The sequence below is a fragment of the Ranitomeya imitator genome, chromosome 1 (genome assembly GCF_032444005.1).
Source record: "Ranitomeya imitator isolate aRanImi1 chromosome 1, aRanImi1.pri, whole genome shotgun sequence".
Taxonomy (NCBI): Eukaryota; Metazoa; Chordata; class Amphibia; order Anura; family Dendrobatidae; genus Ranitomeya; species Ranitomeya imitator.
In genome coordinates this window covers 585,203,271-585,227,280 of record NC_091282.1, presented here as the reverse complement: position 1 = coordinate 585,227,280, position 24,010 = coordinate 585,203,271, and positions in this window count along the sequence as shown.

Genomic DNA, 24,010 nt, shown 5'->3' with positions numbered 1-24,010 from the left:
ACACTCTATACCCTACAATCTATACCATACACTCTATACCATACACTCTACACACTACACTCTATACCCTACACTCTATACCCTACACTCTATACCCTACACTCTATACCATACACTCTATACCCTACACTCTATACCTCACACTCTACACTCTATCCCCTGCACTTTATACCATACACTCTACACTCTATACCCTACACTCTATACCCTACACTCTGCACTCTATTCCCTACACTCTATACCCTACAATCTATACCATACACTCTATACCATACACTCTATACCCTACACTCTATACCCTACACTCTATACCCTACACTCTATACCCTACACTCTATATCATACACTCTATAGCCTACACTCTATTCCCTACACTCTATACCATACACTCTATACCCTACACTCTATACCCTACACTATACACTCTATACCCTACACTATACACTCTATACCCTACACTCTACACTCTATACCATACACTCTTTACCCTACACTCTATACCCTACACTCTATAGCCTACACTCTACACTCTTTACCCTACACACTGTACCAAACACTCTATACGCTACACTCTATACCGTACACTTTATACCCTACACTCTACACTCTATACCCTACACTCTAAAACATACACTTTATACCCTACACTCTATACCTTACACTCTATACCCTACACTCTACACCCTACAATCTACAATCTATACCCTACACTCTATAACCTACACTCTATACCCTACACTCTACACCCTACTCTCTACACTTTATACCCTACACTCTACACTCTATACCCTACACTCTATACCCTACACTCTATACTCTACACTCAATACCCAACTCTCTAAACACTACACTCTATACCCTACACTCTACACTCTATACCCTACACTCTATACCCTACACTCTACACTCTATACCCTACACTCTACACTCTATACCCTACTCTCTAAACCCTACACTCTATACCCTACACTCTACACTCTATACCCTACACTCTATACCCTACACTCTACACTCTATCCCCTGCACTCTATACCATACACTCTACACTCTATACTCTACACTCTATACCCTGCACTCTACACTCTATACCCTACACTCTATACCCTACACTCTACACTCTATACCCTACACTCTACACTCTATACCCTACAATCTATACCATACACTCTATACCATACACTCTATACCCTACACTCTACACTCTATACCCTACACTCTACACTCTATACCCTACACTCTATACCCTACAATCTATACCATTCACTCTATACCATACACTCTATACCCTACACTCTATACCTCACACTCTACACTCTATCCCCTGCACTCTATACCACACACTCTACACTCTATACCCTACACTCTATATCCTACACTCTACACTCTATACCCTACACTCTATACCCTACACTCTACACTCTATACCCTACACTCTATACCATACACTCTACACCCTACACTCTATACCCTACACTCTACACTCTATACACTACACTCTGTACCCTACACTCTATACCCTACACTTTATTCCATACACTCTGTACCCTACACTCTATACCTCACACTCTACACTATATCCCCTGCACTCTATACCATACACTCTACACTCTATACCCTACACTCTATACCCTACACTCTACACTCTATACCCTACACTCTATACCCTACACTCTACACTCTACACTCTATACCCTACACTCTATACCCTGCAATCTATACCATACACTCTATACCATACACTCTATACCCTACACTCTATGCCCTACACTCTACACTCTATACCCTACGCTCTATACCCTACACTCTATACCCTACACTCTACACTCTATACCCTACACTCTACACTCTATACCCTTCACTCTATACCCTACACGCTATACCCTACACTCTATACCCTACACTCTATACCCTACACTCTATACCCTACACTCTACACCCTACACTCTATACCCTACACCCTATACCCTACACTCTATACCCTACACTCAACACCCTACACTCTATACCCTACACTCTATACCCTACACTCTATACCCTACACTCTACACTCGATATCCTACACTCTATACCCTACAATCTATACCATACACTCTATACCATACACTCTATACCATACACTCTATCCCCTACACTCTATACCATACTCTCTACACTCTATACCCTACACTCTACACCCTACACTATATACCCTACACTCTACACTCTATACCCTACATTCTCTACCCTACACTCTATACCATACACTCTATACCATACACTCTATCCCCTACACTCTATACCATACACTTTACACTCTATACCCTACTTTCTATACCCTACGCTCTACACTCTATACCCTACACTCTATACCCTACACTCTACACTCTATACCCTACACTCTACACTCTATACCGTACACTCTACACCCTACACTCTATACCATACACTCTATACCCTACACTCTACACTCTATACCCTACACTCTATACCCTACACTCTATACCCTACACCCTACGCTCTATACCCTACACTCTATACCCTACACTCTACACTCTATACCCAACACTCTATTCCATACACTCTATACCCTACACTCTATACCCTACACTCTACACTCTATACCCTACACTCTACACTTTACACTCTATACCCTACACTCTATACTCTATACCCTACACTCTATACCGTACATTCTAAACTCTATACCCTACACTCTATACCCTACACTCTAATCCCTACACTCTACACTCTATACCCTACACTCTATACCCTACACTCTATACCCTACACTCTACACTCTATACCCTACACTCTATACCCTACACTCTATACCCTACACTCTACACTCTATACCCTACACTCTATACCATACACTCTACACTCTATTCCCTACACTCTATGCCATACTCTCTATACCCTACACTCTATTCCCTACACTATACACTCTATACCCTACACTCTACACTCTATACCATACACTCTATACCCTACACTCTATACCCTACACTCTACACTCTATACCCTACAATCTATACCCTACACTGTATACCCTACACCCTACACTCTATACCCTACAATCTACACTCTATACCCTACACTCTATACCATACACTCTATACCCTACACTCTATACCCTACACTCTACACTCTATACCCTACACTCTATAACATACACTTTATACCCTACACTCTATACCTTACACTCTATACCCTACACTCTACACCCTACACTCTACACTCTATACCCTACACTCTATAACCTACACTCTATGCCCTACACTCTATACCCTACTCTCTACACTTTATACCCTACAATCTACTCTCTATAACCTTCTATCTACACCCTACACTCCTCCACACTCTATACCCTACACTCTATAACCTACACTCTATACCCTACACTCTATACCCTACTCTCTACACTTTATACCCTACACTCTACACTCTATACCCTACACTCTATACCCTATACTCTACACCCTACACTCTACACTCTATACCCTACACTATATAACCTACACTCTATACCCTACTCTCTACACTTTATACCCTACACTCTACACTCTATAACCTACAATCTACACCCTACACTCCACACTCTATACCCTACACTCTATAACCTACACTCTATACCCTACACTCTATACCCTACTCTCTACACTTTATACCCTACACTCTACACTCTATACCCTACACTCTATACCCTATACTCTACACCCTACACTCTACACTCTATACCCTACACTTTATAACCTACACTCTATACCCTACACTCTATATCCTACTCTCTACACTTTATACCCTACACTCTACACTCTATACCCTTTACTCTATACCCTACACTCTACACTCTATACCCTACACTCTATACCCTACACTCTACACTCTATACCCTACACTCTACACTCTATACCCTACTCTTTAAACCCTACACTCTATACCCTACACTCTACACTCTATACCCTACACTCTATACCCTAAACTCTACACTCTATACCCTACACTCTATACCCTACACTCTATACCCTACACTCTATACCCTACACTCTATACCCTACACTCTTCACCCTACACTTTATAGCTTACACTCTATACCCTACACTCTATACCATTCACTCTATACCCTACACTCTATACCCTACACTCTATACCCTACACTCTACACCATACACCATACACTCTATACCCTACGGTCTATACCTTACACTCTATACCCTACACTCTACACATTAAACCCTACACTATATACCCTACACTATACACTCTATACCCTACACTCTATACCATACACTCTATACCCTACACTCTATACCCTACACTCTACACTCTACACTCTACACTCTACACCCTACACTCTACACTTTACACTCTATACTCTACACTCTATACCCTACACTCTATACCCTACACTCTACACTTTATCCCCTACACTCTATACCCTACACTCTATACCCTACACTATATACCCTACACGCTATACCCTACACTCTATACCCTACACTCTATACCCTACACTCTATACCCTACATTCTACACCCTACACTCCATACCCTACACCCTATACCCTACACTCTATACCCTACACTCTACACCCTACACTCTATACCCTACACTCTATACCCTACACTCTATACCCTACACTCAATACCCTACACTCTACACTCTATACCCTACTCTCTAAACCCTACACTCTATACCCTACACTCTACACTCTATACCCTACACTCTATACCCTACACTCTACACTCTATCCCCTGCACTCTATACCATACACTCTACACTCTATACTCTACACTCTATACCCTACACTCTACACTCTATACCCTACACTCTATACCCTACACTCTACACTCTATACCCTACACTCTACACTCTATACCCTACACTCTATACCCTACACTCTACACCCTACACTCTACACTCTATACCCTACACTCTATAACCTACACTCTATGCCCTACACTCTATACCCTACTCTCTACACTTTATACCCTACAATCTACTCTCTATAACCTTCTATCTACACCCTACACTCCTCCACACTCTATACCCTACACTCTATAACCTACACTCTATACCCTACACTCTATACCCTACTCTCTACACTTTATACCCTACACTCTACACTCTATACCCTACACTCTATACCCTATACTCTACACCCTACACTCTACACTCTATACCCTACACTATATAACCTACACTCTATACCCTACTCTCTACACTTTATACCCTACACTCTACACTCTATAACCTACAATCTACACCCTACACTCCACACTCTATACCCTACACTCTATAACCTACACTCTATACCCTACACTCTATACCCTACTCTCTACACTTTATACCCTACACTCTACACTCTATACCCTACACTCTATACCCTATACTCTACACCCTACACTCTACACTCTATACCCTACACTATATAACCTACACTCTATACCCTACACTCTATATCCTACTCTCTACACTTTATACCCTACACTCTACACTCTATACCCTTTACTCTATACCCTACACTCTACACTCTATACCCTACACTCTATACCCTACACTCTACACTCTATACCCTACACTCTACACTCTATACCCTACTCTTTAAACCCTACACTCTATACCCTACACTCTACACTCTATACCCTACACTCTATACCCTAAACTCTACACTCTATACCCTACACTCTATACCCTACACTCTATACCCTACACTCTATACCCTACACTCTATACCCTACACTCTTCACCCTACACTTTATAGCTTACACTCTATACCCTACACTCTATACCATTCACTCTATACCCTACACTCTATACCCTACACTCTATACCCTACACTCTACACCATACACCATACACTCTATACCCTACGGTCTATACCTTACACTCTATACCCTACACTCTACACATTAAACCCTACACTATATACCCTACACTATACACTCTATACCCTACACTCTATACCATACACTCTATACCCTACACTCTATACCCTACACTCTACACTCTACACTCTACACTCTACACCCTACACTCTACACTTTACACTCTATACTCTACACTCTATACCCTACACTCTATACCCTACACTCTACACTTTATCCCCTACACTCTATACCCTACACTCTATACCCTACACTCTATACCCTACACGCTATACCCTACACTCTATACCCTACACTCTATACCCTACACTCTATACCCTACATTCTACACCCTACACTCCATACCCTACACCCTATACCCTACACTCTATACCCTACACTCTACACCCTACACTCTATACCCTACACTCTATACCCTACACTCTATACCCTACACTCAATACCCTACACTCTACACTCTATACCCTACTCTCTAAACCCTACACTCTATACCCTACACTCTACACTCTATACCCTACACTCTATACCCTACACTCTACACTCTATCCCCTGCACTCTATACCATACACTCTACACTCTATACTCTACACTCTATACCCTACACTCTACACTCTATACCCTACACTCTATACCCTACACTCTACACTCTATACCCTACACTCTACACTCTATACCCTACACTCTATACCCTACAATCTATACCATACACTCTATACCATACACTCTATACCCTACACTCTACACTCTATACCCTACACTTTACACTCTATACCCTACACTCTATACCCTACAATCTATACCATACACTCTATACCATACACTCTATACCCTACACTCTATACCTCACACTCTACACTCTATCCCCTGCACTCTATACCACACACTCTACACTCTATACCCTACACTCTATATCCTACACTCTATACCCTACACTCTATACCCTACACTCTACACTCTATACCCTACACTCTATACCCTACACTCTACACTCTATACCCTACACTCTACACTCTATACCCTACACTCTATACCCTACAATCTATACCATACACTCTATACCATACCCTCTATACCCTACACTCTATACCCTACACTCTACACTCTATACCCTACACTCTATACCCTACACTCTATACCCTACACTCTACACTCTATACCTAACACTCTATTCCATACACTCTATACCCTACACTCTATAATCTACACTCTACACTCTATACCCAACACTCTATTCCATACACTCTATACCCTACACTCTATACCCTACACTCTACACTCTATACCCTACACTCTATTCCATACACTCTATACCCTACACTCTATACCCTACACCCTACGCTCTATACCCTACACTCTATACCCTACACTCTACACTCTATACCCTACACTCTACACTCTATACCCTTCACTCTATACCATACACGCTATACCCTACACTCTATACCCTACACTCTATACCCTACACTCTATACCCTACACTCTACACCCTACACTTTATACCCTACACCCTATACCCTACACTCTATACCCTACACTCAACACCCTACACTCTATACCCTACACTCTATACCCTACACTCTATACCCTACACTCTATACCCTACACTCTACACTCGATACCCTACACTCTATACCCTACAATCTATACCATACACTCTATACCATACACTCTATACCATACACTCTATCCCCTACACTCTATACCATACACTCTACACTCTATACCCTACACTCTACACCCTACACTATATACCCTACACTCTACACTCTATACCCTACATTCTCTACCCTACACTCTATACCATACACTCTATACCATACACTCTATCCCCTACACTCTATACCATACACTTTACACTCTATACCCTACTTTCTATACCCTACACTCTACACTCTATACCCTACACTCTATACCCTACACTCTACACTCTATACCCTACACTCTACACTCTATACCCTACACTCTACACCCTACACTCTATACCATACACTCTATACCCTACACTCTACACTCTATACCCTACACTCTATACCCTACACTCTATACCCTACACCCTACGCTCTATATCCTACACTCTATACCCTACACTCTACACTCTATACCCAACACTCTATTCCATACACTCTATACCCTACACTCTATACCCTACACTCTACACTCTATACCCTACACTCTACACTTTACACTCTATACCCTACACTCTATACTCTATACCCTACACTCTATACCGTACATTCTACACTCTATACCCTACACTTTATACCCTACACTCTAATCCCTACACTCTACACTCTATACCCTACACTCTATACCCTACACTCTACACTCTATACCCTACACTCTATACCCTACACTCTATACCCTACACTCTACACTCTATACCCTACACTCTATACCATACACTCTACACTCTATTCCCTACACTCTATACCATACACTCTATACCCTACACTCTATACCCTACACTATACACTCTATACCCTACACTCTACACTCTATACCATACACTCTATACCCAACACTCTATACCCTACACTCTACACTCTATACCCTACAATCTATACCCTACACTCTATACCCTACACCCTACACTCTATACCCTACAATCTACACTCTATACCCTACACTCTATACCATACACTCTATACCCTACACTCTATACCATACACTCTACACCATACACTCTATACCATACACTCTACACTCTATACCCTACACTCTACACCCTACACTCTATACCCTACACTCTACACTCTATACCCTACATTCTCTACCCTACACTCTATACCATACACTCTATACCATACACTCTATCCCCTACACTCTATACCATACACTTTACACTCTATACCCTACTTTCTATACCCTACACTCTACACTCTATACCCTACACTCTATACCCTACACTCTACACTCTGTACCCTACACTCTACACTCTATACCCTACACTCTACACCCTACACTCTATACCATACACTCTATACCCTACACTCTACACTCTATACCCTACACTCTATACCCTACACTCTATACCCTACACCCTACGCTCTATACCCTACACTCTATACCCTACACTCTACACTCTATACCCAACACTATATTCCATACACTCTATACCCTACACTCTATACCCTACACTCTACACTCTATACCCTACACTCTACACTTTACACTCTATACCCTACACTCTATACTCTATACCCTACACTCTATACCGTACATTCTACACTCTGTACCCTACACTTTATACCCTGCACTCTAATCCCTACACTCTACACTCTATACCCTACACTCTATACCCTACACTCTATACCCTACACTCTACACTCTATACCCTACACTCTATACCCTACACTCTATACCCTACACTCTACACTCTATACCCTACACTCTATACCATACACTCTACACTCTATTCCCTACACTCTATACCATGCACTCTATACCCTACACTCTATACCCTACACTATACACTCTATACCCTACACTCTACACTCTATACCATACACTCTATACCCTACACTCTATACCCTACACTCTACACTCTATACCCTACAATCTATACCCTACACTCTATACCCTACACCCTACACTCTATACCCTACAATCTACACTCCATACCCTACACTCTATACCCTACACTCTATACCATACACTCTACACCATACACTCTATACCATACACTCTACACCCCACACTCTACACTCTATACCCTACACTCTATACCCTACACTCTATACTATACACTCTATACCATACACTCTATACCATACACTCTATCCCCTACACTCTATACCATACACTTTACACTCTATACCCTACTTTCTATACCCTACACTCTACACTCTATACCCTACACTCTATACCCTACACTCTACACTCTATACCCTACACTCTACACTCTATACCCTACACTCTACACCCTACACTCTATACCATACACTCTATACCCTACACTCTACACTCTATACCCTACACTCTATACCCTACACTCTATACCCTACACCCTACGCTCTATACCCTACACTCTATACCCTACACTCTACACTCTATACCCAACACTATATTCCATACACTCTATACCCTACACTCTATACCCTACACTCTACACTCTATACCCTACACTCTACACTTTACACTCTATACCCTACACTCTATACTCTATACCCTACACTCTATACCGTACATTCTACACTCTGTACCCTACACTTTATACCCTGCACTCTAATCCCTACACTCTACACTCTATACCCTACACTCTATACCCTACACTCTATACCCTACACTCTACACTCTATACCCTACACTCTTTACCCTACACTCTATACCCTACACTCTACACTCTATACCCTACACTCTATACCATACACTCTACACTCTATTCCCTACACTCTATACCATGCACTCTATACCCTACACTCTATACCCTACACTATACACTCTATACCCTACACTCTACACTCTATACCATACACTCTATACCCTACACTCTATACCCTACACTCTACACTCTATACCCTACAATCTATACCCTACACTCTATACCCTACACCCTACACTCTATACCCTACAATCTACACACCATACCCTACACTCTATACCATACATTCTATACCCTACACTCTATACCATACACTCTACACCATACACTCTATACCATACACTCTACACCCCACACTCTACACTCTATACCCTACACTCTATACCCTACACTCTATACTATACACTCTATACCCTACACTCTATACCCTACACTATACACTCTATACCCTACACTCTACACCATACACTCTATACCCTACACTCTATACTCTACGCTATACATTCTATACCTTACAATCTATACCTTACACTCTTTACCCTACACTCTATACCCTACACTCTACACTCTATAACCTACACTCTATACCATACACTCTATATCCTACACTCTATACCCTACACTCTATACCCTACACTCTACACTCTATACCCTACACTCTATACCATACACTCTATACCCTACACTCTATGCCCTACACTCTAATCTCCATACCATACACTCTATACCCTACACTCTATAACATACATTCTACACCCTACACTCTATACCATACACTCTATACCATACACTCTACACTCTATACCATACACTCTATACCCTACACTCTACACTTTATACCCTACACTCTATACCCTACAATCTATACCCTACACTCTATACCCTACACGCTATACCCTACACTCTATACCCTACACTCTATACCCTACACTCTACAATCTATACCCTACACTCTATACCATACACTCTATACCCTACACTCTACACTCTATACCCTACACTCTATACCATACACTCTATACCATACACTATATGCCCTACACTCTAATCTCCATACCATACACTCTATACCCTACACTCTATAACATACATTCTACACCCTACACTCTATACCATACACTCTATACCCTACACTCTACACTCTATACCATACACTCTATACCCTACACGCTACACTCTATACCCTAAACTCTACACCCTACACTCTATACCCTACACTCTATACCCTACACTCTATACCCTACACTCTATACCCTACACTCTACACTCTATACCCTACACTCTATACCCTACACTCTATACCATACACTCTATACCATACACTCTATCCCCTACACTCTATACCATACACTATACACTCTATACCCTACACTCTATACCCTACACTCTGCACTCTATACCCTACACTCTATACCCTACACTCTACACTCTATACCCTACACTCTACACTCTATACCCTACACTCTATACCCTACAATCTATACCATACACTCTATATCATACCCTCTATACCCTACACTCGATACCCTACACTCTACACCCTACACTCTACACTCTATACCCTACACTCTATACATTACAATCTATACCATACACTCTATACCATACACTCTATACCCTACACTCTATACCTCACACTCTACACTCTATCCCCTGCACTCTATACCATACACCCTACACTCTATACCATACACTCTGTACCCTACACTCTAAACTCTATACCCTACACTCTATACCCTACACCCTACGCTCTATAGCCTACACTCTATACCCTACACTCAACACTCTATACCCTACACTCTATTCCATACACTCTATACCCTACACTCTATACCCTACACTCTACACTCTATACCATACACTCTACACTTTACACTCTATACCCTACACTCTATACCCTACACTCTATACTCTATACCCTACACTCTATACTCTATACCATACACTCTATACCGTACATTCTACACTCTATACCCTACACTCTATACCCTACACTCTAATCCCTACACTCTACACTCTATACCCTATACTCTATACCCTACACTCTATACCCTACACTCTAGACTCTATACCCTACAGTCTATACCATACACTCTATACCCTACACTCTACACTCTATTCCCTACACTCTATACCATACACTCTATACCCTACACTCTTTACCCTACACTATACACTCTATACCCTACACTCTACACTCTATACTATAGACTCTATACCCTACAATCTACACTCTATACCCTACAATCTATACCCTACACTCTATACCCTACACTTTATACCCTACACTCTATACCCTACGCTCTACACTCTATAACCTACACTCTATAACATACACTTTACACCCTACACTCTATACCTTACACTCTATACCCTACACTCTACACCCTACACTCTACACTTTATACCCTACACTCTATAACCTACACTCTATACCCTACACTCTTTACCCTACTCTCTACACTTTATACCCTACACTCTACACTCTATACCCTACACTCTATACCCTACACTCTACACTCTATACCCTACACTCTACACTCTATTCCCTACACTCTATACCATACTCTCTATACCCTACACTCTTTACCCTACAATATACACTCTATACCCTACACTCTACACTCTATACCATACACTCTATACCCTACACTCTATACCCTACACTCTACACTCTATACCCTACAATCTATACCCTACACTCCATACCCTACACTCTAAACCCTACACTCTATACCCTACACTCTACACTCTATACCCTACACTCTATACCATACACTCTATACCCTACACTCTATACCCTACACTCTATACCCTACACTCTACACTCTATACCCTACACTCTATAACATACACTTTATACCCTACACTCTATACCTTACACTCTATACCCTACACTCTACACCCTACACTCTACACTCTATACCCTACACTCTATAACCTACACTCTATACCCTACACTCTATACCCTACTCTCTACACTTCATACCCTACAATCTACACTCTATAACCTACAATCTACACCCTACACTCCACACTCTATACCCTACACTCTATAACCTACACTCTATACCCTACACTCTATACCCTACTCTCTACACTTTATACCCTACACTCTACACTCTATACCCTACACTCTATACCCTATACTCTACACCCTACACTCTACACTCTATACCCTACACTATATAACATACACTCTATACCCTACTCTCTACACTTTATACCCTACACTCTACACTCTATAACCTACAATCTACACCCTACACTCCACACTCTATACCCTACACTCTATAACCTACACTCTATACCCTACACTCTATACCCTACTCTCTACACTTTATACCCTACACTCTACACTCTATACCCTACACTCTATACTCTATACTCTACACCCTACACTCTACACTCTATACCCTACACTATATAACCTACACTCTATACCCTACAATCTATACCCTACTCTCTACACTTTATACCCTACACTCTACACTCTATACCCTACACTCTATACCCTACACTCTACACTCTATACCCTACACTCTATACCCTACACTCTACACTCTATACCCTACACTCTACACTCTATACCCTACTCTTTAAACCCTACACTCTATACCCTACACTCTACACTCTATACCCTACACTCTATACCCTACTCTCTACACTTTATACCCTACACTCTACACTCTATACCCTACACTCTATACCCTACACTCTATACCCTACACTCTACAATCTATACCCTACACTCTATACCATACACTCTATACCCTACACTCTACACTCTATACCCTACCCTACACTCTATACCATACACTCTATACCATACACTATATGCCCTACACTCTAATCTCCATACCATACACTCTATACCCTACACTCTATAACATACATTCTACACCCTACACTCTATACCATACACTCTATACCCTACACTCTACACTCTATACCATACACTCTATACCCTACACGCTACACTCTATACCCTAAACTCTACACCCTACACTCTATACCCTACACTCTATACCCTACACTCTATACCCTACACTCTATACCCTACACTCTACACTCTATACCCTACACTCTATACCCTACACTCTATACCATACACTCTATACCATACACTCTATCCCCTACACTCTATACCATACACTATACACTCTATACCCTACACTCTATACCCTACACTCTGCACTCTATACCCTACACTCTATACCCTACACTCTACACTCTATACCCTACACTCTACACTCTATACCCTACACTCTATACCCTACAATCTATACCATACACTCTATATCATACCCTCTATACCCTACACTCTATACCCTACACTCTACACTCTATACCCTACACTCTACACTCTATACCCTACACTCTATACATTACAATCTATACCATACACTCTATACCATACACTCTATACCCTACACTCTATACCTCACACTCTACACTCTATCCCCTGCACTCTATACCATACACCCTACACTCTATACCATACACTCTGTACCCTACACTCTAAACTCTATACCCTACACTCTATACCCTACACCCTACGCTCTATAGCCTACACTCTATACCCTACACTCAACACTCTATACCCTACACTCTATTCCATACACTCTATACCCTACACTCTATACCCTACACTCTACACTCTATACCATACACTCTACACTTTACACTCTATACCCTACACTCTATACCCTACACTCTATACCCTACACTCTATACCCTACACTCTATACCCTACACTCTACACTCGATACCCTACACTCTATACCCTACAATCTATACCATACACTCTATACCATACACTCTATACCATACACTCTATCCCCTACACTCTATACCATACACTCTACACTCTATACCCTACACTCTACACCCTACACTATATACCCTACACTCTACACTCTATACCCTACATTCTCTACCCTACACTCTATACCATACACTCTATACCATACACTCTATCCCCTACACTCTATACCATACACTTTACACTCTATACCCTACTTTCTATACCCTACACTCTACACTCTATACCCTACACTCTATACCCTACACTCTACACTCTATACCCTACACTCTACACTCTATACCCTACACTCTACACCCTACACTCTATACCATACACTCTATACCCTACACTCTACACTCTATACCCTACACTCTATACCCTACACTCTATACCCTACACCCTACGCTCTATATCCTACACTCTATACCCTACACTCTACACTCTATACCCAACACTCTATTCCATACACTCTATACCCTACACTCTATACCCTACACTCTACACTCTATACCCTACACTCTACACTTTACACTCTATACCCTACACTCTATACTCTATACACTACACTCTATACCGTACATTCTACACTCTATACCCTACACTTTATACCCTACACTCTAATCCCTACACTCTACACTCTATACCCTACACTCTATACCCTACACTCTACACTCTATACCCTACACTCTATACCCTACAGTCTATACCCTACACTCTACACTCTATACCCTACACTCTATACCATACACTCTACACTCTATTCCCTACACTCTATACCATACACTCTATACCCTACACTCTATACCCTACACTATACACTCTATACCCTACACTCTACACTCTATACCATACACTCTATACCCAACACTCTATACCCTACACTCTACACTCTATACCCTACAATCTATACCCTACACTCTATACCCTACACCCTACACTCTATACCCTACAATCTACACTCTATACCCTACACTCTATACCATACACTCTATACCCTACACTCTATACCATACACTCTACACCATACACTCTATACCATACACTCTACACTCTATACCCTACACTCTACACCCTACACTCTATACCCTACACTCTACACTCTATACCCTACATTCTCTACCCTACACTCTATACCATACACTCTATACCATACACTCTATCCCCTACACTCTATACCATACACTTTACACTCTATACCCTACTTTCTATACCCTACACTCTACACTCTATACCCTACACTCTATACCCTACACTCTACACTCTATACCCTACACTCTACACTCTATACCCTACACTCTACACCCTACACTCTATACCATACACTCTATACCCTACACTCTACACTCTATACCCTACACTCTATACCCTACACTCTATACCCTACACCCTACGCTCTATACCCTACACTCTATACCCTACACTCTACACTCTATACCCAACACTATATTCCATACACTCTATACCCTACACTCTATACCCTACACTCTACACTCTATACCCTACACTCTACACTTTACACTCTATACCCTACACTCTATACTCTATACCCTACACTCTATACCGTACATTCTACACTCTGTACCCTACACTTTATACCCTGCACTCTAATCCCTACACTCTACACTCTATACCCTACACTCTATACCCTACACTCTATACCCTACACTCTACACTCTATACCCTACACTCTATACCCTACACTCTATACCCTACACTCTACACTCTATACCCTACACTCTATACCATACACTCTACACTCTATTCCCTACACTCTATACCATGCACTCTATACCCTACACTCTATACCCTACACTATACACTCTATACCCTACACTCTACACTCTATACCATACACTCTATACCCTACACTCTATACCCTACACTCTACACTCTATACCCTACAATCTATACCCTACACTCTATACCCTACACCCTACACTCTATACCCTACAATCTACACTCCATACCCTACACTCTATACCATACACTCTATACCCTACACTCTATACCATACACTCTACACCATACACTCTATACCATACACTCTACACCCCACACTCTACACTCTATACCCTACACTCTATACCCTACACTCTATACTATACACTCTATACCATACACTCTATACCATACACTCTATCCCCTACACTCTATACCATACACTTTACACTCTATACCCTACTTTCTATACCCTACACTCTACACTCTATACCCTACACTCTATACCCTACACTCTACACTCTATACCCTACACTCTACACTCTATACCCTACACTCTACACCCTACACTCTATACCATACACTCTATACCCTACACTCTACACTCTATACCCTACACTCTATACCCTACACTCTATACCCTACACCCTACGCTCTATACCCTACACTCTATACCCTACACTCTACACTCTATACCCAACACTATATTCCATACACTCTATACCCTACACTCTATACCCTACACTCTACACTCTATACCCTACACTCTACACTTTACACTCTATACCCTACACTCTATACTCTATACCCTACACTCTATACCGTACATTCTACACTCTGTACCCTACACTTTATACCCTGCACTCTAATCCCTACACTCTACACTCTATACCCTACACTCTATACCCTACACTCTATACCCTACACTCTACACTCTATACCCTACACTCTATACCCTACACTCTATACCCTACACTCTACACTCTATACCCTACACTCTATATCCTACACTCTACACTCTATACCCTACACTCTATACCCTACACTCTACACTCTATACCCTACACTCTATACCATACACTCTACACCCTACACTCTATACCCTACACTGTACACTCTATACACTACACTCTGTACCCTACACTCTATACCCTACACTTTATTCCATACACTCTGTACCCTACACTCTATACCTCACACTCTACACTATATCCCCTGCACTCTATACCATACACTCTACACTCTATACCCTACACTCTATACCCTACACTCTACACTCTATACCCTACACTCTATACCCTACACTCTACACTCTACACTCTATACCCTACACTCTATACCCTGCAATCTATACCATACACTCTATACCATACACTCTATACCCTACACTCTATACCCTACACTCTACACTCTATACCCTACGCTCTATACCCTACACTCTATACCCTACACTCTACACTCTATACCCTACACTCTACACTCTATACCCTTCACTCTATACCCTACACGCTATACCCTACACTCTATACCCTACACTCTATACCCTACACTCTATACCCTACACTCTACACCCTACACTCTATACCCTACACCCTATACCCTACACTCTATACCCTACACTCAACACCCTACACTCTATACCCTACACTCTATACCCTACACTCTATACCCTACACTCTACACTCGATATCCTACACTCTATACCCTACAATCTATACCATACACTCTATACCATACACTCTATACCATACACTCTATCCCCTACACTCTATACCATACTCTCTACACTCTATACCCTACACTCTACACCCTACACTATATACCCTACACTCTACACTCTATACCCTACATTCTCTACCCTACACTCTATACCATACACTCTATACCATACACTCTATCCCCTACACTCTATACCATACACTTTACACTCTATACCCTACTTTCTATACCCTACGCTCTACACTCTATACCCTACACTCTATACCCTACACTCTACACTCTATACCCTACACTCTACACTCTATACCGTACACTCTACACCCTACACTCTATACCATACACTCTATACCCTACACTCTACACTCTATACCCTACACTCTATACCCTACACTCTATACCCTACACCCTACGCTCTATACCCTACACTCTATACCCTACACTCTACACTCTATACCCAACACTCTATTCCATACACTCTATACCCTACACTCTATACCCTACACTCTACACTCTATACCCTACACTCTACACTTTACACTCTATACCCTACACTCTATACTCTATACCCTACACTCTATACCGTACATTCTAAACTCTATACCCTACACTCTATACCCTACACTCTAATCCCTACACTCTACACTCTATACCCTACACTCTATACCCTACACTCTATACCCTACACTCTACACTCTATACCCTACACTCTATACCCTACACTCTATACCCTACACTCTACACTCTATACCCTACACTCTATACCATACACTCTACACTCTATTCCCTACACTCTATGCCATACTCTCTATACCCTACACTCTATTCCCTACACTATACACTCTATACCCTACACTCTACACTCTATACCATACACTCTATACCCTACACTCTATACCCTACACTCTACACTCTATACCCTACAATCTATACCCTACACTGTATACCCTACACCCTACACTCTATACCCTACAATCTACACTCTATACCCTACACTCTATACCATACACTCTATACCCTACACTCTATACCCTACACTCTACACTCTATACCCTACACTCTATAACATACACTTTATACCCTACACTCTATACCTTACACTCTATACCCTACACTCTACACCCTACACTCTACACTCTATACCCTACACTCTATAACCTACACTCTATGCCCTACACTCTATACCCTACTCTCTACACTTTATACCCTACAATCTACTCTCTATAACCTTCTATCTACACCCTACACTCCTCCACACTCTATACCCTACACTCTATAACCTACACTCTATACCCTACACTCTATACCCTACTCTCTACACTTTATACCCTACACTCTACACTCTATACCCTACACTCTATACCCTATACTCTACACCCTACACTCTACACTCTATACCCTACACTATATAACCTACACTCTATACCCTACTCTCTACACTTTATACCCTACACTCTACACTCTATAACCTACAATCTACACCCTACACTCCACACTCTATACCCTACACTCTATAACCTACACTCTATACCCTACACTCTATACCCTACTCTCTACACTTTATACCCTACACTCTACACTCTATACCCTACACTCTATACCCTATACTCTACACCCTACACTCTACACTCTATACCCTACACTATATAACCTACACTCTATACCCTACACTCTATATCCTACTCTCTACACTTTATACCCTACACTCTACACTCTATACCCTTTACTCTATACCCTACACTCTACACTCTATACCCTACACTCTATACCCTACACTCTACACTCTATACCCTACACTCTACACTCTATACCCTACTCTTTAAACCCTACACTCTATACCCTACACTCTACACTCTATACCCTACACTCTATACCCTAAACTCTACACTCTATACCCTACACTCTATACCCTACACTCTATACCCTACACTCTATACCCTACACTCTATACCCTACACTCTTCACCCTACACTTTATAGCTTACACTCTATACCCTACACTCTATACCATTCACTCTATACCCTACACTCTATACCCTACACTCTATACCCTACACTCTACACCATACACCATACACTCTATACCCTACGGTCTATACCTTACACTCTATACCCTACACTCTACACATTAAACCCTACACTATATACCCTACACTATACACTCTATACCCTACACTCTATACCATACACTCTATACCCTACACTCTATACCCTACACTCTACACTCTACACTCTACACTCTACACCCTACACTCTACACTTTACACTCTATACTCTACACTCTATACCCTACACTCTATACCCTACACTCTACACTTTATCCCCTACACTCTATACCCTACACTCTATACCCTACACTATATACCCTACACGCTATACCCTACACTCTATACCCTACACTCTATACCCTACACTCTATACCCTACATTCTACACCCTACACTCCATACCCTACACCCTATACCCTACACTCTATACCCTACACTCTACACCCTACACTCTATACCCTACACTCTATACCCTACACTCTATACCCTACACTCAATACCCTACACTCTACACTCTATACCCTACTCTCTAAACCCTACACTCTATACCCTACACTCTACACTCTATACCCTACACTCTATACCCTACACTCTACACTCTATCCCCTGCACTCTATACCATACACTCTACACTCTATACTCTACACTCTATACCCTACACTCTACACTCTATACCCTACACTCTATACCCTACACTCTACACTCTATACCCTACACTCTACACTCTATACCCTACACTCTATACCCTACACTCTACACCCTACACTCTACACTCTATACCCTACACTCTATAACCTACACTCTATGCCCTACACTCTATACCCTACTCTCTACACTTTATACCCTACAATCTACTCTCTATAACCTTCTATCTACACCCTACACTCCTCCACACTCTATACCCTACACTCTATAACCTACACTCTATACCCTACACTCTATACCCTACTCTCTACACTTTATACCCTACACTCTACACTCTATACCCTACACTCTATACCCTATACTCTACACCCTACACTCTACACTCTATACCCTACACTATATAACCTACACTCTATACCCTACTCTCTACACTTTATACCCTACACTCTACACTCTATAACCTACAATCTACACCCTACACTCCACACTCTATACCCTACACTCTATAACCTACACTCTATACCCTACACTCTATACCCTACTCTCTACACTTTATACCCTACACTCTACACTCTATACCCTACACTCTATACCCTATACTCTACACCCTACACTCTACACTCTATACCCTACACTATATAACCTACACTCTATACCCTACACTCTATATCCTACTCTCTACACTTTATACCCTACACTCTACACTCTATACCCTTTACTCTATACCCTACACTCTACACTCTATACCCTACACTCTATACCCTACACTCTACACTCTATACCCTACACTCTACACTCTATACCCTACTCTTTAAACCCTACACTCTATACCCTACACTCTACACTCTATACCCTACACTCTATACCCTAAACTCTACACTCTATACCCTACACTCTATACCCTACACTCTATACCCTACACTCTATACCCTACACTCTATACCCTACACTCTTCACCCTACACTTTATAGCTTACACTCTATACCCTACACTCTATACCATTCACTCTATACCCTACACTCTATACCCTACACTCTATACCCTACACTCTACACCATACACCATACACTCTATACCCTACGGTCTATACCTTACACTCTATACCCTACACTCTACACATTAAACCCTACACTATATACCCTACACTATACACTCTATACCCTACACTCTATACCATACACTCTATACCCTACACTCTATACCCTACACTCTACACTCTACACTCTACACTCTACACCCTACACTCTACACTTTACACTCTATACTCTACACTCTATACCCTACACTCTATACCCTACACTCTACACTTTATCCCCTACACTCTATACCCTACACTCTATACCCTACACTCTATACCCTACACGCTATACCCTACACTCTATACCCTACACTCTATACCCTACACTCTATACCCTACATTCTACACCCTACACTCCATACCCTACACCCTATACCCTACACTCTATACCCTACACTCTACACCCTACACTCTATACCCTACACTCTATACCCTACACTCTATACCCTACACTCAATACCCTACACTCTACACTCTATACCCTACTCTCTAAACCCTACACTCTATACCCTACACTCTACACTCTATACCCTACACTCTATACCCTACACTCTACACTCTATCCCCTGCACTCTATACCATACACTCTACACTCTATACTCTACACTCTATACCCTACACTCTACACTCTATACCCTACACTCTATACCCTACACTCTACACTCTATACCCTACACTCTACACTCTATACCCTACACTCTATACCCTACAATCTATACCATACACTCTATACCATACACTCTATACCCTACACTCTACACTCTATACCCTACACTTTACACTCTATACCCTACACTCTATACCCTACAATCTATACCATACACTCTATACCATACACTCTATACCCTACACTCTATACCTCACACTCTACACTCTATCCCCTGCACTCTATACCACACACTCTACACTCTATACCCTACACTCTATATCCTACACTCTATACCCTACACTCTATACCCTACACTCTACACTCTATACCCTACACTCTATACCCTACACTCTACACTCTATACCCTACACTCTACACTCTATACCCTACACTCTATACCCTACAATCTATACCATACACTCTATACCATACCCTCTATACCCTACACTCTATACCCTACACTCTACACTCTATACCCTACACTCTATACCCTACACTCTATACCCTACACTCTACACTCTATACCCAACACTCTATTCCATACACTCTATACCCTACACTCTATAATCTACACTCTACACTCTATACCCAACACTCTATTCCATACACTCTATACCCTACACTCTATACCCTACACTCTACACTCTATACCCTACACTCTATTCCATACACTCTATACCCTACACTCTATACCCTACACCCTACGCTCTATACCCTACACTCTATACCCTACACTCTACACTCTATACCCTACACTCTACACTCTATACCCTTCACTCTATACCATACACGCTATACCCTACACTCTATACCCTACACTCTATACCCTACACTCTATACCCTACACTCTACACCCTACACTTTATACCCTACACCCTATACCCTACACTCTATACCCTACACTCAACACCCTACACTCTATACCCTACACTCTATACCCTACACTCTATACCCTACACTCTATACCCTACACTCTACACTCGATACCCTACACTCTATACCCTACAATCTATACCATACACTCTATACCATACACTCTATACCATACACTCTATCCCCTACACTCTATACCATACACTCTACACTCTATACCCTACACTCTACACCCTACACTATATACCCTACACTCTACACTCTATACCCTACATTCTCTACCCTACAC